We start from the raw sequence: 22640 nt of genomic DNA on the forward strand, positions 1-22640 counted from the left end.
GTTGAATACAAAACAAAAGAGAAATACAAACTTGTTCACATATAAATTGAGATTGAAATACAGGATGAATACCCAATAAAATACAAAATTTTCAGCATACAGTTAGGATGAATACAAATTAAGAAGGAAATACAAACATGTTGGTATACTAATTGAGATTGAAATACAATGCAACCCTTGGGTAATACACAAATCAAATGAGGGAAATTCCCCAAAATTTTGAATATTATTTGGTATACCTCTAGTAATTCTGATTGAATCAGTCATTGTAGACAATCAGATACTTTCCCCAAAATCTAAAACCCTAAAAGCAAATTTTGATATCATCAAATTTTAAAATGTATTAAATATCAAACAAAATAAACATATATATGAATTTCTAGAATCTACAAAATCTGAAAAATTAAAAGAAAATCACAAAAAAAAAAATTGAACATAATAAATATATGATGAATATTTAAACAAAATCACATAAAAATTGGAAAATTCGACTGAAAATCCGTAATGTATAGAATCGGTGATTTAAACATCAAATAAAAAAAAATCAAAATTGATAATGGAAATTACCTTGCCAACCGAGAAATCTGCTTGAATTGATAAAGAGATTTCGTTTAACTATAAAGAAAATTTCTTGATGAACAACAATTTAGCACCTTGAAGAAAGATAAACTTGAAACGTGAAAGGTGTGAAAGAAACGTGAAAGTTGGAGAAGAAACGTGAATGGTGGTGAAAAAAGGTTAATGGTATTGGTTTAATTTATTTTTTTTCACTTTAAAGGATTATTGGTATATAATTTGGTCTAATATAGGACTCTTTCCATAAATAAAATTAATTTAAAATACTAAAATCTGAATACATATTATTTTATAAAAATATTGTCATTCTACCATTTTAAATAAATATTTTAAAGTGTTGTTATTTTGACTAATTATGTTAGATATTATGACTTAATTGCTAATTTTCCCAATTTTTTTTACCCTAAATAATGCCCTTTAACGCTCCTCTCTTGTGTGTATTACACACATTTTATCATGCAAAAGAGTTCGCCCAAGCTTCTGACCACGCTTCTAAAAGAAAAGATTGGTCGTACAGTCGTTAGCAAAAGAGCTAGCCGCATTTCGAATTGTTTGTTGACATGGACAAAGTCAGAGAAAATCTCTGAAATTATTTCAATATTGAACCTTGGACATATAAGAGTTCTGTCAGTAAAAAATATTTAATAGATACAAATTTTTACAATGTAGGTATTCAGTTGATACAAATTTGAGAAGAAGTGTTTAAGTGAATTATGCAAACAATTTTAAAGGATCGTCAATGACTAAAGCCAATTATTTTTATTAATTTATTATAACGTTTTTCAATCTTTAAGTTCAAATATGTTTCCTTTTACCTTCCTTAGCTTTATTTTGGATCAATACAAACTTAAAGGTCATAACTAAGTTCACTTGAAGGAGAAATCTTGACACTATATTAATTATTGAAGATTTTAAATATGTACTCTATGAAAAGTGTCCTTTGAGGCCAAAAGAGGCATCTAGTAATGATAATAAGCCATTTAATAAAAAAAGGATAGAAATTAAAGTTCATGAGATTTCACAGTGCTACATTATGACTTTAATGTCAAATATGTTGCAACATCAACATCACTCTATGAATTCTGATTTTGAAATTCTAAAGTCTTACAAATATTTGCGGATCAAAATCGCTCAACTAAATAAACTTTCGTAAGATTATTTTGAATACATTTCAGAAAAGGAAAGTCAATTAAAAAACAGTATAATATTTTTTTTTTTTAAAATATAGTATTATACGTATACTATGTTTTATTTATATATTTTTTAAAATATAATATTATATTATATTGTTATTGTTTTTCATTTTGAAAGATGACATTGCTGACCAAAAATTCTAGATACGCCACTTACTAAAATTAGAATTAGGGCATGTTTGGAAGGACACCCTGATAATTGAATTTGATGTAATTGAGTGTAATTACATTGTCTGTCCTATTTGATTGGACATGTAATTACTTGGTCAACAAATAATTGGTGTAATTGACAGGGGGTAATTACACTCTCAAATTCACACTCAGAGGCTGTGAATTGCTAGTAATTACATGGTATAATTACCAGTTGATTACTTTTTTTTTTTTTTTTTAATTTCTAATTTTTTTTTATTTTGTTTTAATTTTTTTACTTCTATTATTTTAAGTTCTTTTATTTTTATTATTCTAAAAATTTATAAAAGTTTATTTTTTTATTTTTTTTTTATTATATTTCATTTTCTTCTTGTTCTCAATCTTTCTTCCTATGATTCTATGCAATTTTTTCGTATTATCTATTTCTTTATGCCATGTTTATTTTCTCATTAGCATAATTCTATTAGTATTCTAATTTTTAAATTAAAATAGAATTTATTGTTAAGTAAGGTTATAGACTTACATTTTCTTTTTTTAAAAAATAAAATAAAATAAATCATATTTATATATGCTATGTTGAAATTTGTGATAAGAGTATTGTATTAATTTTTTTGTTTTGAATTTATAACTTATGTTATATTTTCAGTTTCTTTTGTTTTAGTAATATTGAATTCACATTGCAAGTCATTTTTTAATCAGACTTGGTAGATTATCAAACATGCATTTCACAATGTCAATAGAAACTTAATACTTTTAGTTTTTATGATCAATTCAATTGAAAATATTAATTTGAAAAAATATAAATCAATTATTTTTTTCATAATATTAGTTAAGAACATATGTTTATTAATTAATATATTTTTAAAAATAATATATATCTTAAATATTTAATTTAAGACCATTTATATAGTTTCTTATTTGTCTAGTATAATTTGAAATTATTAATTCTTATAAAATTTAATATAATATTATGATTGCAATTGTGCATCCAAACAAAATGTGTAATTACACAGTGACATCCAAACATGACATGTGTAATTACAATGTAATTATACAGTGACAACCAAATAGGTCAGTGCAATTACTAGATTGTGTAATTATTAGACTTGTAATTCTACCCTATAGTAATTACACCAATTCCAGTTATCAGATAACTTTCCAAACAGACCCTTTATTGTTGGGATCAATGTATTGAGGAGAGGATGATGACAAAAGAAGTTGGCCAGTCACAGGAGATGGCTGATCAGTGGCCATTAGATTAGGGCTTGAAATTGAAGAAATCATTTTCTTCATGTTGGTTTTGGAATTTTTATGTGAAAAAGAAAAACAAAGAAGGAAAATAACCGAAACCCAAAAAGAAAATCTTATATTTCTTTCATGCAAATAGCAAAACAAAACAGAAATTTTGAACAAATCTAACTTTCCTAACTTATAAATTCTATGGGTAAAGAGAAAAAGAAAAGAAATATTTCTACGGACCCAGCAGAGGTGGAATCAGTATTAGGAGTTTGGGGGTTCTAAATTCCCTTCCCCTTTCTTACCATTGAGTTGTCAATCAGTTTTGTTAGGGGTTCACAACTTATTACTTAATTTTCTAGTACAACTATAATATCTATGGAAAAGATATTGGATTCATCTGAACCCATGAACGTCTATCTAGCTCCGCCCCTGCTATGGAGTATCACTTTCATCAGAAGATAAAGTCAAATAATGAAGAACATGATTGAATTTGGTTCACCTAATTAACATTACTTAATTCATGTAAAAAATTAGTAGGTACAGTGGATGTTTGGGACCTACTCTTTTGATTTTTTATTTTTTTTTAATTTGATGATTGATATCCACATTAAAATTCGATTATTTTGAATTTAAACCACATAGGGCCCATTTTAAAAAAATGCTCCTTATCTAGGATTTTTTTTAAAAATATTTGATTAAGAAAGAAATTTTTCATTAACTGCATCACATCTTTTAACGGTGAAACCTATTCCTTTTTATCTTAACGAAACATGTGAAGGTCACAAGTAATTATTCGGACAAATCACTTCCAACAAACCATATTACTGCACAGCATGGTGTCACAACTGTAAAACCAAATATTATATTAACATAAAAACAATATTTTAAAATTATTTTAGTTATGCATAAATTTACTCAACTTGAGGAACCCAAAGCCCAATGGTATTTTTGTCTCTTTGGAAAAGCTGAATATTCTCTAGTCTACATTTGCTGATGACTAGTTTACAAATCCCTCAATTTTATTATTAATTATAATATAATTAGAATCAATATTTTTATCATTCTTTCTCTATCAAGGTTTTGCTTTTATCAAAGGCAATTTGGAATTTCCATCACACACCCCAAGACTATTCTTTCACTTTATGTCATCATTTGTAATGTGACCACAGGGTATTTTTCTTGGCTTTGGAGAATGAGATGGTAGGAATATCTTTTTGAAAATTTATGTATGTCATTTCAACCCCTTCACCTTTTGTTAATTAAGTATTAGTCCTTTTCAACAACTAATTACCTTCCAAGTTAACTAAGTTTCAAAAGTCAATTCATCTGATTAATCCATGTTTGGATCTAATTGTAGTAAATTTTAGACGGGCCCTGAGCATGCGATATGGAATCATGATATGATATCATGATATGGAATTATGAGATGAAATTGAAGTTTTGTTTGGACATGCGATATAGAATTTTTGTGTTGTATATTTTCTCATAAACATAAAAATCTCATAAGTTGTAAAACTATTAAAATAGCCTCAATTGTTTATTCAATCTTATCAAATAAACAAAACATTATAAAATCGCATAATAAATTATTACAAAGCTATTTGTTCTCCACTTAAGTAATTGTTTCATCTATCTTTAATTTAATAAAAAAAAAATTGAACATAAATTGTAGTGTACTAGTCTTTAATATAATTCTCTCACATAGTACGGATAATTTCCTCACGTTGAACTTGCATTTCTCGATCATGTGACCGAGAAGACGAACCAACATTGTTACTTTGAGTCATGTGTTGGTCAATATCATCCGCAACTATATTTTCATGCTCATAGACCATAAATATTTCATCACTTTAACAATTGGTTGGTGTGAGTTAAAGTGACTATATGTCGGTGAGAATAATAAATTTTAAAAAGTAATGATGTGATTATAAATTTTATTTACTTATGAAATAAATGGTTAGTAAATATAAATGTGAGGTTGTTTTAACAAAATATAAACTCGTGGATCAATTTTTATATTAAAATATCTCAAATCATGATATGGAATTACCATATAATTTCATATCATGGTTTTTGGAGAATATGGAAATCACATCTCATGATATGAAATCATGAGATGGAATCAGCGTAAAATTGCATATCCAAACGCTGATTTCATCTCACGATACCATATCATAATATGATATCGTATGGCCAAACGCCTATTTTGTAAACTCCTTTCAAACAAATATAACAAAATCGGTGTTATAATTTGCCTTGTTTTGTTTTATTTTATTAAAAATAAATTATATTACATTTTTTAATGTCATAAGTAGGGCAGAATTAAAGAGAGGCAAGAGGTTTAATTAAATTTCCTTACTTGGAAAATCACAGTGTAAATAGTGAGAAAACAATTTTTTTTTTGTTATGAATGAACTACCGTATCTAATTGATGTAATAAAATATTCTATTGTACTATTAAAGGGATTAAAAATTTAACAAAAAAAAAAGGGATTAAAAATTTAACAAAAAAAAAGGGATTAAAAATTTAACAAAAAAAAAAGGGATTAAAAATAGTGATACTAATACCTTTTTAATCATCATAAAATAAAACTAAATTATCTAAACTTTCTTCTATTAATTGTTTTTGAAATGCTGATTTTCCTGTCTGCGCTAAGGCGATAAGGAAAAAGAGAGGGGCCTTTAGTATGTGGAAAAAAAGGCAGGTAGAGAGATTTTTTTTTCCTCTTCAAAACACAAGGAAATGCGGGCAGGGTAGAGCTCGGCAGAGGGTTCGAGAATAGGGTAGGGTTTTAGACCATAAAATACCAGGTGAAATGAACCCATCTGGAATTGAATGAATTTTTTGAATATTCCAGATAAAAGCTGGCCTGAGCCAATCTACCAGTCACTAATGGAACTCCTTGGTTGTCCATCCCCAATCTTGCGTATGCCATTCACACACCTTATATAAGTTATTTAGTTTTTATAAGTTTATCGTAAAATAATTTAATTATTGTCAATTATAATTTTTATTAACATACAATATTATCAAGATTGTCATGCCCCAAAATGGAGTAGGATGTTTTTAAGATATGAGTTATAACATATAACTAGTTTTATTTGAAAATATTTTGTTCTCCAAAACTTTACAAATATTAGTCTACGATAAAAATAACTTTTAGTGATAATAAATATAGAGTAATAAAAAGTATTAAAATTATTGTCAGTATTAATTTAATTACCGTTGGATTCAATGTCACTATATGCTTTAGAAATATTTATAAAGAATGATAAATGATTTTTTAGTGGCAATTAAATTATGATATTTTTAGTGTAATGATTAGGGAGGGAAACTACTACTCTCAATCTCTCATGCTGAATATGATCACATTAATATATAGTTGGACCTAAAATGAATATAGCCAATCTATACAAGAAACTGTACGTACAATTAATAAAATCAAAGTCATATAATTTAATTACTTTTTTCTGGGATTTGAGCTAACTAATACAGGTTGTACATCTTCCTACTTTTTTTGAATTTCATGTTTGGGTGTATATCTAACAATTTGAAAACATGGAGACTTAATTGATTACTTGCACACCCAGGTATTAGGTAGGGAGGAAAATATTTCCCTTTTATAATTGTTATATGTTTGGTTGGTCAAAATATTTTGAAATAATTTTAGTAAGAAAATTAGTTCCTTAAAATAAAGAAATGATTTTCCAAATACAAATTAAAAAAAAAAGGTTTCACAAATATCTCATTATCTCTTTCCCAACTCAACATTCCAACGCTCATCCCTTGACAATTCCACCCCTGAACCCCCCAGTCGATCCACACATCCCACCCTTAATCCGCTTAAAATACTTTGCTATCTTGTGCTTTATTGATTTTTACTTACCTACGAAACACTAAAAAATAATTTTCGAAAATGATTTATTTTTCATTAATACCAACCACACAAATGAAAAAAAGAAAGAAAGTAAAGGGTGATGGAGAGTTGTATGAATTAGATGCCTCCAAGTTTGAATAAAACTCATTCGTATCAATTTAGGGATTTTGTTTGGAGAATATTTGACATGTGAACTTTACATCAAATGAAATGCTAAGCCCATCAAATACAGTAGAAAATGGGGTCCATTTCTGGTACCAGCCCAAGTTAATATAATCAACACCTAACCAAAATGATAGAAGAAAAAGTTGATTGATTTCTAAAAAGAAATATTTTATTTTTCTTCTTCAACAAGTCATGCATTGATTAGAGTTATCCCATATTCACATTATGTTATGATTAAGCAAACCAGCCTTACATTGATGTGATTCTACCTTTTTAAAACATTCTTATCCTCAAAGAAGAGGCAATAAAGATACTTTTTCACTTTTTAAAATATGTTTCCCTAATAAATAAAAGGCCAAATCCACCGATGGTCTCCTAAAATTGATATTAAGTTTTACTTAGACACCTCTGGGAGATGTTCATTTTAGACACATCATGTAGGATCTTGTTGTGTCATTTTGACACTTTTTGCTGACATGTTAAAGTGAATGTGATACACTCAACAATAGAGCGTAAAAGATTCAATTTAGATATTTTTTATTTTATTTTCTTTTCTTCTTCTCCATTTTTCAAACTATCACCTCACACCATTTTTAAAGCTTAAACTCCTTCAATGGAGGTCGAATTTTTTATTCAAATCCGTTTTCAAGTCATTTTTCTTCTTCTTCATTGTATTACTTTTCTAAATCTACAATCACCTCTCTCCACCTTTTTTTTTACCTAAAAATGGATACCAGCACTCTTGTTTCATATTATTCTCTTTCTTTCTTCCTCTCCCTCTTTTCTTCCCACAAAACAACACTAAAAAGAAAGCAAAAAAAAAGAGATCCGAAACAATTTAAAATGTTGATAAAAAAAATAAAAAATTGTTAGGTGTAGTAGAGAAGACAACTACCTTCGAGGAGGAAGGGGGGGGGGGATTAAATTGTTTTTTTTTAGAATAATATTTTTATTTTATTTACTAAATGGATTTTAAAATAATTTTAAACTTAAAATTACACATGTAATCATTTAATTGGTTGTTTGTCACATCAGCAACAAGTGTATTACACTCTCCTTCAGCTTTTTGCTTATTGTCAAAAAAGTGTCAAAATGGCATAGCGGGACTGTACATAAGGGGTCTAAAATGAACATTGCCCAATTGAGGTGTCTAAGTGAAACTTGGTGCCAACTTTAGAGGGCCACCGATTAATTTGGCCTAAATAAAATTTCAAATTTTGAACCAAACACCAAACTCCAAAGTATTGATCAGTTATTGAAAACTAGCCTAGTTATATGTTGGCTATAGAGCTTTCTTTGACAACTAGAAGAATTGCTATTTTATTTATTTTGATTCAATTTTTTAACTTGTGATAATGGTTCTTTTTATCCAAGTTCATCTAGTTTTCTCTTAGAGAAAATGGTCAAAAGTCTCCCCAATCTATAATCGTATTTCCAACTAGACACTCGTATTTCACGGTGATTCTAGTACCCCTTAGACTATTTTAAAATTGAGTTATTTGCTTCCTATGTGCTGAGATGACAAAAAATGTATAGTTCACTCTCTTTGAGAGAGTGAGAGCAAAAACAAATAATAAAATTTTAACTCTACAGGTTTTTTTTTATTTCATTATTAATTTTCTACTTTTGAGGTTTCCTTTTATTTTATTTTTATACTTTTAACATTCATTTTCTTCTTTCTCTTTATAACGAAGAAGAAACACCAACAACAACATGGGTAGTGCGTCGGCAACACCTACGATCCACCATGTGAACTTCACTCATCCATCACCAAGTCTCCGTCCTCATCGGCCTTCCATCATTAAGCCCCCTCTTACCTTCAAATCACATACGTCTCACATTAGCTCAATTAAAAATTAATCGAAAATAATTATTGTTACTCCACTATGTGAGAACAAACCCATCAACCATCAATTTCGTTGTGAACCACCACTGCCACTTCCTTTGTAGCTTCAAGATTTTTAAAATAGGAGATGCAGATTCAAACATTAACAAAAAATTTAAATAGTTAGGTATCACATCTACCTTCCTTTTTCAGATCTGATAAAGGTTTGGCTATCGAATCTACAATAAACATCGAATAGTACAAAAATCTTACAAAATCTTCATTTTAAAAATTTCTACCCAACTAAACTAAACTAACTGCATCTAAAAATTTAATCCCAATATTGACCAACTTTTTGGAGCATTGAATTGATAATGATTTTGAGTGGAATTTCATCAATCTCGAGAGAAAAAGCATGAAATGATGTAGAAATGGAGATTTTGAAGGGTAATTAGGCGATTATTGAAAAAAATTAGGGGTTTTCGAAGATTGAATTGAGAGAAATTTAGATGAAAATTGATGAAAAATTTTGGTCTATGGGAGAAAATTAAATCATAGCTACATTAAACGAGTTAGTGAAATAAAATAAGCAACTCCGATAGAGAAGACTCCGGCAGATGGCTGATGCCATGTCTGGAGATAAAGAAAACAAAATAATTGATTTTTATACATTAAAAATATATATATTATGTGGTGGGCGCGTGTCCTTCACCACTTAATACGAATCTGGGGGTGAGTTTTTAAGTGGCTATATATTCTACTTTTAAAATGTTCAGGGGGTAATAGGACCCTCGTAAAGAATGAGTGTGTAGTTGGAAATCCGGCTATAGGTTGGGGGGACTTTTGGTCATTAAGTCTTTTTCTTATATTCTTCATATTAAGGTGATGCACTATTTTAATCAATACCTCTAAAGTAGTACTTATGTTTTCATCAATTTTCAATTGAGATGATTAAAAAAAAAATCCGTCAAAACAGAAGATTGAAATGGAGAATTACTAGGACATCAATCATTTTTGTCACCAACTAGATCTTCAACTCCATAATTATATCTATATCTATAGTAATAGATATAGAAGATACACCAACACGGGGATAACTATAACTTGGTCTCCAACCATGAAAGAGTTGAAGGTGTGAATGAAATATGAAGAGTTGTGACTTTAATGAAAAGTTGCGACTTTTATGAAGAGTTGTGACTCTTATGAAAATTTGTGATATTTATGAAAGGTGTGACCTTTTCGAAGGGTTGTAACTTTCCAAAGGGTTGTCACCTTTTCGATAAGGCACAATAAGCATCTGTTCACACTACCATTTATTGTCTATAAATAGAGGGGATTTCCTCTCATTTTAAAACAACCAATTTTCTGGACTTCTTCTTCTACTACTACTAAATCTAGTATTCTAACCGTACTTTACTGTCGTTGAGTGGTTCGTTGACATCATGGTTATAGGTACAGATACACCGGTAAGTAAGATCGTTCTATCCTGGGAGGATATATTCCATTAACCTCGGGTACTTGAAGGGAATAATTTTCTTAAGGGAACACTGTGCATTTAGTGAGCTCAATTTTCTTTTTTGAGAAAAAATATTTTGTATATTGCATTTCTAATCTGTTTCTGATTCTATTTTCTCTACTGTTTTTAATTTTCTAGTTTTGAAAATACTTTAAACTTTGTTGTTTCTTATCAAGTTCTTCAAAGTTTTTTTCTAAATATTTTAGGAATACATGATGAACAACAAGAGTCTCAATAAAATTAGTGACTTAAAATAAAATTTTAAATAAAAAACCTCAAGTATATACATAGTTCAACACTAATAATATATTTAGTGCAATTTCACAAGCGGGTTTGATGATCAAAGAGTTTTAATAAAATTAGTGGGCTTAAATAAAATTTTAATAAGAGACCTCAAATATGTATACATAGTTGTTTTAATCATGACTAATATTTTTTTTACGCAGAATCCTTGAGTTCTTGATAAACATCAATATACTCAAAAATATTATTGCAATAAGAGTTCTTGACAAACATTAATACACCAAAAAAAACTTATAAATATAAAAAATACTTGTAAAGACAATGAAAATTTATCAATTCAAGAGGGGAAAATGGTGTATGGCTAAGAAAAGAGAGGAAGAAAACATGTGTAGAGAGAGGGAAGTCGCACAAAGAGAGAGAGAGAAGCAACAAGTTATTATTTTAAAGCATATTAAATAAGTCTCAATGTTGTTAAGACTCTCCTAAAAATTTGATTCGTTCAGATCTTTTCAGATCCATTAAGAGACTATTTTTGAAAGTAAGAAACAAAAAGATTTAATGAGCTGAATCTAAATTATTAAAGATTCAAAATCAAACGCACTTAAGTGGCTGGATCTGAATGATTATTCAGACCTTTATTACCTACAAACAAATGGGCCTAAATATACCCCATGTATTATCCAAAAAAAATTCACGTTATAACTTTTTTTTTTTCAAAAACTTACATTTTATTCATCTTCCAACAAAAAATTATAGGATGATATGAGGGAGGTTACAAGCAGTGAATTACTCCTTGGTCAAATATGAGGATATCAAAATATCGTAATTGAGATAAAGTTAATGCAAAAGATGGCTTACGATTAATTAATGACAATACATACAAATGGTCCTTTACGAGGGATCCTAGATTAATTATTTCTTCTTCTTCTTTTATCAGGTTCTGAAATTTGTCATCCGCATCTGTCCAGGGTCATTATACCCTTCACTTCGATAAGTAGCTAGCTTAGCAAAATCTTCATAAATGATATTGCCAGGCTAATAGATCAGCAACCTTATTTGCTTCTCCATAGCAGTGATTTAATATGTAACCAAGAATTTCCATGTGATCCTTAAGCTCCTGATCACTTCATACTCATGTATTCTCCAGGGGGTAAAGCTCATGTCATTCACACAATCCATCAGCAATTTGGAATCACTTTCTACTAAAATAAGTACTCATGTACATTTCTTATACATCATTTAACTCTATACAACATAGTGTTTGCCTCAACTTAGTTGTTGGTTCCTTGTCCAAGGTTCAAAGAGTACTAGACATTTGGTACGGTGTTGATTTTACTTCTCATCAGACAATTAGCAATAGAGATTCTCAATCTAAATTGGCTTTAATCAATTTAAACTCATGACGTTTTAAAATCCATGCTAGAAATAATATTGTAGAACTCCTTTTCATATTTAGCTTCACATTTGGTCTTTCAGAGTTCCCACATACATAGTAATTGATGGTAGACATTTTATGAGCATATCAAAGACTGGTCGATCTATTGAATTTTCATATCCATTAAAATTTGATCAAAAGTCTGAAAGAAATATTAGAGAAGGAAATGCTCACTGAGCCATACAAGGTTGACCAAATCTTCTTATTAGCAAGTAAAATGGTCAACATCCTCCTCTATCTTGAGGTGTTCTGCAACAACATCTTAACTATTTCCATTTTTGAGAGTCTACCTTCTGTAGAAATTTTGTCTCTTAGTACTCCCCACAAAATAAAATTCATCATTTTTTATGTCAGGTCTTAGCATCAAACCAATTTCTAGTCTTCTTTTGCCTTGTGATATATCAAGCTAAGGACACTGTAAATTTTTCATTTTGTTCTGGAGTCCATATATACATGTTTCTCATCCATTGACAAGTTAAAGTTTAGTTGAATATCATGGATGTAATCTACCACTTGGGAAGGTAGGAAGATGTCCCATCCTTCCCATTGCCATTGGCTATAATTCTAATATTTTATGCTCTCTAGGTTTCTTGACATCAGGTAAAAATTGCCAGAGAGATCCAAATCATATCCAGTTATCTTCACATTAACGCATCTCCTCTACCAATCTTCCAAAGGATATATTGATACACATTGCTTTTGACTTTGCACATGACATTTCAAGAGTAGTGAGAATCTTCTGAGTACCATCTCTTAATAAAATGGTGGATTCTTAAACAATATTTGGCCGTAAAAAACTTACTCCGTAATGAATTTTTAGTCCTTAATGTCCATCACTATTTCATAGTGAAAGCCTTGTAAATAGCTTGAATGAGGCACCTTATTCAACATAGGGATAACACATGGATTCTCTGGTTTTATGCTTTAGAATACTCTCTTGAGATATAAGATCCTCCCAAAGAGTTCTTCTCAATATTGTACTGCATTTAGTATAAACCAAATACAAGTGGAAGTTGGTTCCCAAGTTAGCATAATTATCATAACAAATAACTGATGACTCGTGGATTATTTCGACTCATTTAGGGCATAATATTCAAAGTTTTAGTGTCCTCAATGCCTATGTTATGCTCTAAACTGATGGTTAAAATGCTATTTGCAGCAAGGAAGGCAAAAGAGCAAGGCAAGGACATTATCGGGCAAAAAAGAGCGAAAAAGCTGAAGAAAAACAAGGCTAGTACTCGCCAAAGCCACTCGCTGAGTCGCCAAGTGGACCTTCAGCTCGCCAAAAGTTCCAAGATGCCAGCCCATGGATAAGACCAACTTGGCGAAAAGATTGGTGTTTCGGCGAAGCGTCGAATGGATCGACGATGATAATTTTGATTGCCTAAAGTCACAGAAGAGAACTGGTGAAAGGCTAAGCCAAGAAGGCGATGTAAAGGAGAATTCAGCGCGTCGCCGATCAAGTCGGCGAAGTCCGACTTATTTCGCCGAATGACTCCAAAGCTGAAATTCTAAGAACGTATAAATGTAAATTTTAAAAGAAGAAAAAGAGTTCCCACATTGTCCAGTTCTGGGTTTTTGATCCTCAACATTCTAAACATTATTTTTTACACTTTTTGAATAGAGATTTAGGGTTGGTTTTGATTTTGAGCTTTAATTGGAGAATTTGGAGACTTGTGGATTGTTTCCCAATCTGATGGAAATCATTGTTGGTAACAATTTCTTGCTCTTTATGATGTTTGGCTAAAACCCCCATTCTTGGTGGTGTGATTATGTAATTGAATGTTTCAATTAACTTATGAGTGATAGTATTTATTGATTTTTTTGTTGATTTGAAGTGGGTTCAATTAATAGTTGAGTTTTAATTGATGAATTGTAGTTACAAATGCAATTCTAGTTTAACATTCTAAGCTATTGCTTGAGAAAGAAGTATTAGAGTTAAAACTATTAGTTGATGATTGTAGTGATTGGGTTATTGTAGACTTAGCTTGAGAAAGTGGGTCTAAATTCAATCCCAATAATCTAGCTTGAAAAAATAGATTGATTGAGGTATTAGGTTGTTTATATGTCTTATGCTTGTCGAGGATCGAGATTAGAACTCGCTTGATTCGTGATAGTTGATTGAAAAATGGATATTGCACCTAAATCCTGGCCTACCCACTAAGATTCAACGACTTTTAGTAAGTAATAATCACCCATTTTGCGAAATTGACATTCAATTGATCACACTCCCAAGAACTACCCTCTACTTGTTTTCACTCGGTTGTTCGTAGTTGTTAACTGTTCACTCAAATCCCCCCATTTGACATTATCTGTCAACCCATTGTCATTTATTTTATTGTTTCAAAAACGTCTACATCTACAAACGATTAGAACACTATTTCACTTCGTAATTGAATTCTTTATCGTATGACTTCTCGTGGGATCGACCCCAACTCTTAGTTGAGTTTATACTTATTAGCGACCGCCTACACTTAGAATCGGATGAAGTGTAGTTGAGTGTTATCAGTAACATGTTGAGGGGGGTGTCATGAAGAATAGTACTATTAAATTCCTTTTTCCAGAAAAGCCAAATCTTGTTATGGACATTAGCATAAAAACCTTGCATGTATAGTATTCTCATATAATGATTTATCTGATTAGTATTGACAAAAGGTTCTTGAAGGCTAATGAAGGAGACATTGGTATGTATTTTAATAATTTTAAGCCTGTCAAATGCACTTATAGTTCTAACACTCCTAATATTTCATTATATTGTGTTTATCATTGAGAACTATTGAAAGTAGAATTGTCATAGAAATTTGAACATTGTTGTCTAAATCCACCATATAACAATCCTTATCAGTTAATGTAGTTCCTTTGGTGATTATTTTAATAGGAACAGTTGTTATCTCATGTATTCAGATTAATCAAAAATATAGAAACAGAAAGTAGATGAAATAGACAAAATGATTTTAATCTGAGTCCACAGAAACCACTGTGTTTCCTTAAGAAATTTAATCCCCTCACTGTACCTGAGGTTGCAGATTAATTCCTCCCAAGATAAAACGGATTAACCTGTTAAAGAAGTAGCGGTACCTCAAACTTCAATAATTTCAGCGAACGCAAGAACAACAACAAGAGCACACACAAACTCAGTTGATCGACAATTTTGTTTATGTAAGAAAATGTATACAGAGAGGAAAATTTTTTCAATGTTGAAAACCGGAAAAAACATCTCTATTTATAGCCATTTACAACAAGGAATGCGTCTGTTCAGATAATTCTGTTCATACCCATTTTTTCCAGAACGTTGTGTCTTTTGGGAAAAATAACGACTTTTCGGAAGGAACAAGTCCCTTCAGAACGTTATTACCGTTGCATATGAATTTCAAATAAATTCTGTTGCGCCAAATTAATTCTGTTCTTTAACTAACATTCTGAATTAATTTATAAGAGAAAAGAAATGAATTAACAAGATTGATTAAATAAATTTTGTCCAAAAATATTATCAATCAATCACATCATTTGCCAAATCCAAATTCGAAGCCGAAGCCGAGTGAGCGACGACGATGGCGCGAGGGGACACCTTCTTCTTAACCCTTTAAGAACTAAATGAAGTGTTTTCTAACATAAGGACAACAATTTCCTTTTTTCTACCAATATGGTAAAAATGACTTTTCATTTTCCCTCCAAAATTGGTTCCCCCACTTTCATTGGTTCTTCCTCTTTCCATTTTCTCTTTTTTATGTCCCATTCACACCTTGCTAAACCCAACAACCCCCCACATAAATGGGAATTGGCTATAGTTAAAACATATGCATGAAAAACTTGTGTGTCTTGTAAGTAAGGGTTTGCATCTGGATAAGTAGGTTTCGCTTTAAACTTTCCGTAGTAAACATATATCGGATATACTCGAACTAGGATGATTTAGTTTTGACCTCTATATGAATATTCCATCAATTTGTAGAATATTCGAGATGCCTGTTAAGGGAATTTAGTACCCTTTATATAGACATGAACTATGGTTTAGAGTTGAGTAGCCTCCAAGAATTCTAATTGAAACTGAACACCTTCTAGAGTCCCAATTCGAATTGAACACGTCTTGTAGAGTCCCACAAAATTTCAATGTCTACAGTGAGATTCTGAGATGGGTCAATATGACTGGTAGCTTGGATGATAATAATATATATTGGTGAAATAATAAGTTAGTTGATGGAATCCATGTCTCGTTATAGTGATTGGTTGATATGCCTATTTGAGAAACTTATAAGTTTTCATCGTGTCAAATCTTGCAAGTGAATTTATGAATCCGACAGATGAAATACGTTAAGTAGTGCTCTAAAGGAAATTAATCATTAAATTGAATTCATCAGTAATTTAATTTATAGATTATTATCTGTAAAATCCGACAATTTGAAGTGGCTTTGAAGGAACTTGAAATTTGGAAATATTCATTTTTGGAAAAAAATTAAAAATCTGGAAATTTGGCTAAGTGTGGAAATCAGTGAGTTTTGGCCAACTTTGAGTAGTCGTAACTCCTAGCTCAGGATGAGTTAGGAGTGGTTCCAGTTATGGTTGCGAAGCTCGTGGAATGACCTTTCCAACGCCACTGAGTTTGCTCGATTCCGAGTTCGTATGAGGGAGTTATGCCCTTTAGAAGTTGGACAGTTGGAAGGGAAATTCGTCCGGAAATTTAAGGGCATTTTGGTCCTTTCACAAATTATTTCTTTTGAGGTCATATGGTTGTATTAGGCTGATCCTTGGATCATTTTTTTGTCCCATTTTGAAAGAGAAAGAGTTAGGGTTCTTGAGATTAAAGAAGAGAAGAAGGAGAAGAAGAAGAAGAGAAGAAAGAGGAGATTAGTCGAGATCATTGTGGATTTTTCGTCGGGGGTGGTCCCTATCAAGGTATGTGAGTTTTTTTCGTGTGGGTTGATTCTTTCCCCCACACACACCAAGTTTATTCTATGATTTGAGAAAATATTGGAAATTGTTGTTGAAGTGTTGAAGTTGTTAGTTGTTGTTGATGTTGTTGGTGGTGTTGTTGAAGTTATTATTCGTTGTGAGACATGATTGGGTCGTATATTTACGTTGAAACCTATTGTATGTTGTGGGAATTACGATTCTAAGAGTTATGACCTTTTTAAAGTTGATTCACCATCAATTCGCAACAATTTCTGGGCTGTCGATCACCATCCACGGGCGTGACCTACGGACCGTAGATCGATTGACGGTCTGTACTGGTCAACCGTCGATCGGGATAGAAGTTGGGTTTTTGGGGCATCGATCTACGGTCACGACCTACGGTCCGTAACCTGATCTACGGACCGTAAGTCCGGACCGTAGGTCAACACTTGGTTTTTTTTTATAAATGAATTCTGGGGAAGTCTCTGACGCGATCTACGGACCTGCAGTACGGACCGTAAGTCCATCTACGGTCCGTCGATGGAGTTCGTAGGTGCCATCTGTGTCACCAGAAATCCGAAGTCCCAGCCAAGTTTTCCCCATTCCTTTTCTCACTTTCTCAAGCAAGTTCCAAAGTAATATACCTATGATTTATAGTTGTTTCCGACACTCGAAAGTACGTCTAAACGTTCTAGAATCCCTCCATAACATGTGATCGAACACCTTGAATTCATAAGTCCGATTCAAGGAAAGACAGTTCCAAGTCAAGTGAAGTTAGAAGCAAAAGAAAAAGTCTCAAGTTTCAGGTCGAGTAAGAGTCTTGGGTTTCAAGTTAAGTCAAGAGTTTAAAGTTGAGTACATTTTCTCAAAAGCTATTGGGAAACTAAGTATTCCCAAAGAAGTTTATAAATGTTTTTACTTTTAAGTAAGGAAGGAACCATGTTTTCCAAAAGAGCCTTTGGGCTAAGTTTTGAGTACTTATCTCAATTAAAGAAAGATGTATTTAAAGCACTTATGAGCCAAAGTATTTTGGGAGTTGTATTGAGCACCGAATTGGGGACGCGAGTTCACTTTAACTCAACTCTCCATAAGAACCATGCGCCAACGTGGGACTTGACGTATCATTCTTTTTAGATGATTACGTAAGATTAAGCTAGTGGATCCACTAAGTAAAGTTAGCTTCCTATATCACGGCAAGATATAGGATGGTCCTTGGGCAACGCGAGGTAAAGCGTTGTATCATCACTAGGGCTCATAGTGGTGGTTGTCGGTTAAAGAACCTCCCACATAAGCTATATTACTTTTATATAAGTACAGTTGAGTTGTTATTGTTTTATCATTAACAAGCTAAGTGGTTTATACTGTTTTACAAGCTATATATATATCGCATGCGTCTTATTGCTTTATATATTGAGTTCAGTTAATCATGAGTCGTACAGAGCCGGGGTAAGTGTTCTCCTGTAATTCCTTTCAAGCTTAAGTTGTGTTTTGGCTTTCCCGCTCGCATACTCGTACATTCCATGTACTGATGCCAGTTGGCCTGCATCGTTTGATGATGCAGATTCAGGTACCCCAGATCAGCAGCCTGCTCGTCGTTGATCCAGCTGAGCACTCCAGAGTCAGTGGTGAGCCTCCTTGCATTCCGGAGGACTTAATTATTTTGTGTTCTTAGTTTTTGTCTTATTAGGATATTGTGGGGTCTGTCCCAACATCCATCTCAGTATTTCTTAGAGGCTTCATAGACAGACAGTTAGTCAGCTAGTTTTGAGTCTCTTATCTATGTATATATGTAAATATCCTATTTTGAGATTCGGGTTGCCTTATGGCCATATTTTATAAGTTAAGTTGTTTTGAAATATTGCATTTCTTTGAGTTATTCTGTTGAGTTAGGTTTCCGCTGAGTTAAGAAAGCCAGGCCAAGGGTTCGCTTGGGGCCAGAAATGGTCTCCGGGTGCCGGTCCCGCCCAGGGTGTAGGCTCGGGGCGTGACATTATCTGTAATCTTAACATGGGAAATTACATAGGTGTTTAATGGGGAATTACGAAATATAAATAGAGGAATGCAATTACGAATTTCTAGTGGAATGATTTGTAATTTATTATGGTAAGAATAATTCAAATTAATTATTTGGAATTATTTCCATAATAGGAAGCCTCGGTAATTAATTTTGTGATCCCTACAGTGCCCATATTTAACGAGAACTTAGAATCGTATTTCTTAGGGAAAAAATGAGTCAGGCCTGTGTTTTCTTGTTTTTCAAGAAAACTGGTTTTTCTTCTCCTTTTTGGTTGGGAAGGAATCTCTATAAAATAGAGATTCTCCTAACCTAGAAAAAGAATGATTAGTTTTCTATTCATACTTGCCCACCCAAGTATTGAGAGAGTTCGGATGTGAACTTGAGATCACTGTAGAAGACCATAGTTGTTGTCTATTTTGTAGATTCACTTGAAGGTCTGTTTAATTTGGAGATTCACTTGAAGGTATCTGCTCACGCTTCAAGAGGTATTTGTCGAATTAAATTTCAGCAAGTTTATGTGTTCTAGCATATTATATGTGTTCTAGCATAAACGTATAAGTTATCTATTATTCATATAAGCAGTAAGATCCTGATATGCTTCCGTTGTGCATATAGTTTTCCAACAATTGGCATCAAAAGCCATACTTACCTCTAATAACTAGATAGCATGATGTGTATTTGTATGTGTTTGATCGTATACATGGATATACTGTCTTTTACCATCTGTTTGCTTGAAATCAATGTGTTGATTAGTAATTGTGATATCAAATTATCACTGCGTATTGAAAAGAATTATTGTGTCTTGATGGGTTATTACCTCTACAAAGTTAGAAAAAAGTAATAATAGTGGCTATAATATATAGAAGCTGCAAATTTTTATTTGGTATACGGCTTGGAACAATATGTTGTATTGTTTCAAAATAGGTTACATGGCTTTCTTGCAATTATGCCAGAAAATAATATCAAGAATTATATTTATTTTTTTTAAAAGGTAATGTTGCGTGTATTGGCGGCGACCACTTCGGATATCCTTGTTTTAACTTTGTTTTACTTTTGTCAAAACTTTTTAAAACAAAAGGGAGATAATCTATATGCACTTCATGGATGTGAAGTGGCGGTTCCTTTTGTATGAGCATTGTTTTTGGTTCCTTTTTTATAAATGGATAAAGTTAAGAATTCGTGATTAATAAATAGTATTGTTAATCTGGTCTATTTATTTGGAATCACTATTAAATTCTTAAAATTTATACATGTAGAAATATGTTAGTGCATGAATTGAGGATTATGATTAATAAACAAGATTTACGAAAGTGATCTATTTGTTTGAGTCATTAGAAAATGTTCAATGTATCATGTGTAAATTGTTTTGGATAAATGTATATTAGTAAAGGTTTATTTACTCGAAAGGAGATTTACCTTTAGATACTACTAACACTTAATTGATTCATGAGAAGAGATATTAAAGGTTTTCACCGATCTAAAAGGGAAAAATGTAATATCTTGAATTCTCAGATGTATTAATTGAAAGGACAATTTTGATATAAAGAGGTCATGTTGTGAGTCTTAGTAAAAGAAAGGACACAATGTATAGTATGTCTCGTGCTCATGAAATAATTATTAAAAGAGAATGAAAATTGAATCTAGTTATTTTAATCTTTAACTATACCTAAAACAATTATTTTTCAAATTAGGTCATAGTTTAGGTGGTCATGATTTTTATGATCTCTGATTGACTTGAAATTTGATGGTTTCATTGAAAATTGTTTAGATGGATTTTAGATAGTTTGTCGGATTAAAATTTGATTTGAATATGATAAGATCATTATTTATGTGAGTTATGTTCTTGTAAAATCTAGAACATGATTACACATGGTGATTCTACAAAAAATGATATGTGATAAGAATGTAGGTCATGTTGTTTTAATTCCTAACGATACTTAAATCACTTGAAATTGAATTTGGTCATAGCTTTGGAAATAAAGATTCTTTATAGATTCCAATTGACCTGAAATTTGGTAAGTTCATTGATAATCGCCTAGTAAGAAGTTTTCATTGCTATGTGGTTATATTTTTTTTGAGGTCATTAAAATGATTTTCAAGTTCTTTGGAATTAAAATGTGATTTAGTATGAATGACATCCTTTATATCGGTTTTATTTATATTACATGTGGTACATGATTACACGTGATAAGTTAACATAAATTGATTATGATAAGGATGTAGATCTGATTATTTTCCCCCAAATCATTTGAATCTGAATTTGATCATAGCTTTGGAGATAAATATTAATTTTAAACTCTGATTGATCTGAAATTCGGTAGGTTCATCAGAAACGACCAAATTAAAATACTCATTGTTATGAAGTGATTTGGCAATTTGAGGTCGTTTTGATAATGTTTTTAGATATTTTTTTATCTTGAAAATTACTCGACTATGATACATTGGCCATAAAGATTGTTCTATGTGGCATTCATGACTAAATTTTAGTGAAGTATTAGTTCATGTGTTGGCTTAGATCTTCCTCCATATCGGATGAAATTAATACAAGTCATTAAAATTTAATCTCTAGTTTTTGATTATCTATATCGACTCTCCCTATCTGAGTAATATAAGATTGGAATCAAAGGATCTAGGGGTAATGATATTCACTTGAATTAATTTAACATATACTCTCCATCTGAGTTAGCTTTTGTTTCAAATTTATTAGAGTGAATATCTGACACCATATATGTATATTGTATGAGTAGCTATTTTTTTATTAAAATTTATTGTTCAAGATGCATGGATATTTATGTGGTGTGTTTCGAATTTTTGTATTTAATGCAATTATAAACATGCTGATTTTTGGGAAATAGTTTTTAGATAAAGTAAATAGTTTTTAGAATTTTGTTCTTTGTTCTTGATTTGTGAATCTATTTCACAATGGTGATGTGTCATGCGATAAGAATTTTTGAACGGAAAATTTTTAAATTCTATTATGACCATATAACATTTTCAACCAAATTGATCATGATTTTGGAATTTGAAAAAATGCAGTAACTTTACGCATTGATCTATATTCTGATTCGGCTGAGGATAAAGAAACAGAGGTCTGTTTCTTGGATTTCCAAGAAATGGGCGAGCCGCCTAAACTGATGAAAAATCCACTAACGGATCTCCTCGTATCCCGGCAAGATGCCCAGTCGGCATCGCAAAAGGCCAAAAGGGAAAGTGACGAGGAAGAATTAAAGAACAAGCCTTGTCCTGGATCCAATCGCAAGTATCGAAGAACCCGCAAAGCAGCAACAAAATGACCCTGACAAGGGTGTTGCATAAATTGACTTAATGTAAGTATGGCAAAGGATAGATCGGGCCTGGTGTGGGTGAGATAGTTCAACTTTCCTACAAGTCGCCTGTAAATAGTAGGATCAACCAGTAAAGGACCTGAAGAAATGGTCAATTTAGTCAAAGGATCTAGAGGGGAAGAGACCGTAGGCTTGGCGTCAGAATCAAACTCTTGTAATAATTCCAAAGCAA

This window comes from Solanum stenotomum, chromosome 2 (assembly GCF_019186545.1).
Source record: "Solanum stenotomum isolate F172 chromosome 2, ASM1918654v1, whole genome shotgun sequence".
Classification (NCBI taxonomy): Eukaryota; Viridiplantae; Streptophyta; class Magnoliopsida; order Solanales; family Solanaceae; genus Solanum; species Solanum stenotomum.